Here is a 5,000-nt window from a genome sequence, read left to right on the forward strand (position 1 = left end):
AATCAAAAATGACTTTCATCCTGTCAATCTGTAAGAGATAATCGCAAATAGCCTCGACCACAATGGCGCGACTGTAATTAGTATATAGTTATGTAGTCAAGCACTCACGGTGTATTTTTCTTCACATGAATCCAGCCATCTCAACTTTTTTATAGTTTTCCTCCTCTTTTGAGAACTTGTTCATTACCCAAAAAAGCTGAACAATATTATCGAGGGGCGCGACGTTCCTCTAACATCCAAAATTGTTCTCGGGCAGCTTCAACTCCGAAGGAGAGGTTATCTGACCTCCGACGCTACAGATAAGGTTACCGACGAGGCGGAAAATCAACGCCCGTAGATGCCTCTAGAGGAAGAGACGTGTATTCGTTACCATATGGCGTGAAAAACAAGCGAAGGCGAACAAAGCGCGATGACGAAAGAGAAAAAGTGTCTCTATGGAATGTCTAATTTGTCAAAGTAATGTCCAGATATGGAGAGGGACGTCGCAGTTTCGAACTACGAACTTTATTATAATAATCATATATATCTATATTATTATATTATTATTATTATTATTAGTTATTATTATTATTATATTATTATTATTATTATTATTATTATTATTTGTTTTTATTGGTCTATCACATCCTGCCATCTTAGGAGTGCATCACATTTCTCACTATGTACAGTGTTTCTCGAAGCACAATCTTCTGCACGAGTCCTGGACCTACTTCGGTATCTGGTTTTCCAGATTCCTTTTCAAGGATCTTGGGATCGTGCCTAGTGTTCCTATGATTATGGGTAAAATTTCCACGGAATATCCCATATACTTATTTCTATTTTCAAGTCTTGATACATGTCAATTTTTTCTTTCTTTCTTTCTCATCTATTCGGGTGTCCCATCGTACTGCGACATCAATGAGTGATACTTTCTTCTTGATTTTGTCAATCAACGTCACGTCTAGTCTATTGCCACGTATCACTCTAGCTGTTCTGATACCATAGTTCTAGAGGATCTTTGCCTGATCATTTTTTATCACTCCTCGGTTTGGTGTTCGTACCACTTATACTGCAAGCTAGATGGTGTGTCTTGCACAGGCTCCAGTGGAGGGCTTTTGTTAATGAATCATGCCTCTGTTTGTACTGGTCCTGTACAGGGACCAAGACTTTCGCTTGCAATGTGGTTTATGGTCTCGTTTTTCATACTGCACTTCCTACATATGGGTGAGGTGTTATTTCCATATTTTGTTCTTTGAACATATCTGGTTCTTGGGGCCTGATCTTGTGCCGCTGTTAGCATTCCTTCTGTTTCCTTCTGAGTTCTCCCCTCTATAGCCATTGCCATGTTTCCTCACTTGCTAGTTCTTTAGTCTGTCTCTGGCACTGTCCGTGCATTAGTTTGTGGTGCCATTCCTCTGTTCTGCTTGTTATTCTCCTGTCTGTATATTTTTGAGTCTTCACCTACTTTTATCAGTCCTTGTTCCCATATACTGCTTAGACACTTGTCTTCACTGGTTTTCAGATATTGTTCCAGTGTTCTATGCTCTTAATGTTGACAAGTCCTCTATGCTTAGCAGTCCTCTCCCTCTTTCCTTTTGTGTTATGTATAGTCTGTCTGTATTTGCTCTTGGGTGTAGTGCTTTGTGTACTGTCATATGTTTCCTAGTTTTCTGGTCTATGCTGTGGAGGTCAGCCTTCGTCCACTCAACTACTCCTGCGCTGTATCTGATTACTGGTACTGCTCATGTGTTTATGGCTTTCATCATATGTCCTCTCCTATTATTCCCAGGCATTTGTATCCTGTCTCATCTATGTGTTTGATGCTACTCCCATCTGGTAGCCTTATCCCTTCGTCCTTGTCACTTTGCCTTTTTGTATGTTGACCAAGACACATTTTCCTATTCCAAACTCCATCTTGATATCTACAGATACAATCCTTATAGTCTGGATTAGGGTATCCATTTCCCTGATTCTCTTACTATACAGCTTGATGTCATCCAAGAACATCAGTTGGTTAATTCTGTTGCCACCTTTCTTGAGTTGCTATCCAACATCCATCCTCTGCAGTACCTTTGTCATGGGAATCATGGCTACTACAATGAGATGTGGGGACAGTGAGTCGCCTTGAAAGATCCCTCTCCTGATGTTAACCTCTGCTAGCTTATCCAGAGCTTGTAAGTATTGTATTACAGTTGCGCAGGAAGCTGATGGTGTTTTCCTCTGCCCCATATATTTTCAGGCATTCTATTAGCCACGTGTATCATGTCGAAGGCTTTCTTGTAGCCAATCCACGCCATGCTTAGGTTGGTTTTCCTTCTCTTTCACATTACTGATAGGCAGGTGATAGGCCTATAGTTACTTGCTATATTATTATAATAATAATAATAATAATAATAATAATAATAATAATAATAATATTATTATTATTATTATTATTATTATTATTATTATTATTATTATTATTATTATTATTATTATTATTATTATTATTCAGAAGTTGTGACCTATTCTATGGAAGAAGCTCACAGGGGCCAACCGACTCGAAATTGAAGCTTCCTTAGCAAGAGGTAGCAGGAGGTAATGGGAAATACAGAAAGAGATCAGTTCTTAGAAAAAACACACAAATTAACAAATAAAAATAAATAAAAATGTAAAATATTAAAATACAAGTCGAATTGTATTAAGGTAGTAATCCATTGCATCTTTGCTTGAACTTTTCAAGTTCCAATTGCACGACATCTCTGGGAGGCTGTTCCACAGTCCAACGGTGGGAGGAATAAAGGGTCTCTGGATGAACATGAATATTAATGAACAAACCAAGGTGTGACATTTAAATATCGTTAGAGCTTAAAAGAAATTCACATTATCAAGATGGTGTAATAAGTTGTATTGGGATGAACTGCTGTTCCTCTTAATCCACCTTCGAAGTAAGGCATGGACGGGGTTTCTTTGATTCCTGGATTCAAATTCAAGGTTTCGGGGAAAATATATAGCGAAATTCGTTGAATTCATATGATTCTGTTGAATGTGGCCGGTAAAATTCTTCATAGAAATTTGTTTGCGAAGAGAAAAATAAGTTATATATCAAAGTTAGTGCAACAGATGGCATGCAAACCAAGTATTTGTTGTGTGTAAAGTAACAGCGGGAAGTTTATTGTATTTGTGACAGGAAGAGGAGAATGAAGAGAGGTGGAACTGAAGAGAGACGTAGTGAAATAATATCTGATGAATGATCATGAAAAGGTTGTTTTCTATGCCATATTCTAGACATGGAGCAACGATCTACCATCAAAGAAAAAACAAGGAACTATACTAAAAAATAACAAAAAAGTAGTTGAAAACGTCAGAAACCTCGAGAGGGATTTAAACTACAAACAAAAACGTAAAGGTGGCTAGACCACTACGAAACGAAGGAATTTGTGTAACTGAAACGCCTCAAGACCACTTTATAAAGGAAGGGCAGCCATCACGTGACCTCTTTTCTTGCGGTGGAAAACATCTGATATGGCTCAAGGCAAGAGACAAAGAACCTTCCCAAGATTTTGTGGCGTTTGCTCTTCCCCCATAGCTTCTTCAACGGCTCCTTAGAAAAACAATCAAGGTTATACGGGCGTCAGTATACATAGTCTATTTAACTTTTATACACAAAATTCATATATAGCAAATATATATACATACAGACACACTGTATATATTGCTAAGTACTTTCCAAAGTAACCCTCTCCAAAAGCTTTATAGAATAAAAAGTGAAATGATAAACATGCTTTCACCTAGTACTGACTGAAAGGAAGGCAAAGGAATTTTGGCTCGTCCCTATATCTTTTAATTGCTCTCTTTCTCTCTCTCTCTCTCTCCCCTTGCTTGACCACGTGATCGCCCCTAAGAATGTCTGTTGCAGTATCACAACCATGGCCTTGAAAGTGAAAACGGCGTCGGAGAAGTAGGGGCGGGACAAAACACATCCCGTGACCATGCTGACCAAAACAGCGCGCATATATAAAAAATGGGAAGGAATTAGGCCATCGAAGGCATAAAAGGGGCCAAAGGTGGACTAAGGCACCAAGCTATCACTCACTCGCCACACACACCCTGGACTCTCAGAGACACCTGGAAGCTGTCAGAGGACAAATCTCCCCTTGCAACCTGCCTCCTCCAGGCGCCATTTTCCCCTGCCGCATGGTCCACTGTTGGACCCCAAGTCTACTTTGCAGTGTGCCCATTACTAAGCCTTCCTCCAACCCCATTTAAAACAACGAAAGCCAACTCTCTACAAGGTAAAGTGTTCTGTCTACAGATGTTCTTAATCAGTCACGTGATTTTCCGACCTTTTGTTCCAAGTGCCAGTGTTTCATATCGGCCTTGCCTTGCCACTGGCTAGTGTTAACAATACTTCAAGTAATAAGTGCTTTTATTGTTTGGAAGACGTATCTTTAAGGCAGGTCTTGGCACCTTCCCTGCACTGCCTTGTCTTTGCTTATCAACATCCTTGTGCCTTTTCTGGCCTTAATTCGTAAACCTCTCCGTTACAGAGGGACCTGTGGATTTTCGCCTTGATTGTGTCTGCATTCGCAAGGGTTACAGCATTCCTCTCCCATTATCCCTGAACCTTCATTATTACACAGGAGCTGCTAAGTGTTAGAATTCCGTTTTAATCTTCCTCTGATTATTGTTAATGTAAATATATGTAATTTAAAGTGACCCTAAATTGTTTATCTACAACAATTTCTTGATGACTAAAGCCCTCAGCTCATGTAACAAATCCCCTTCCTTTTTTTTTGCGTTTTTCCTGTTCAAAAGTCAGTCAGATCTCAGGATTTCATCTGGTACGTAAGTAATTTTTTTTTCGAGTTTATAAACGCCCAAAGATTTCGCATTTCCCCAGGTAACCCGTAAAATTGATGAGTCTTGTTTGGAAAAACGTAATATATGTATATATATATATATATATATATATATATATATATATATATATATATATATATATATATATATATACATATTGGAGTAGGGAGACGCGTTCT

Source organism: Macrobrachium nipponense, chromosome 3 (assembly GCF_015104395.2).
Source record: "Macrobrachium nipponense isolate FS-2020 chromosome 3, ASM1510439v2, whole genome shotgun sequence".
In the NCBI taxonomy this organism is placed as follows: Eukaryota; Metazoa; Arthropoda; class Malacostraca; order Decapoda; family Palaemonidae; genus Macrobrachium; species Macrobrachium nipponense.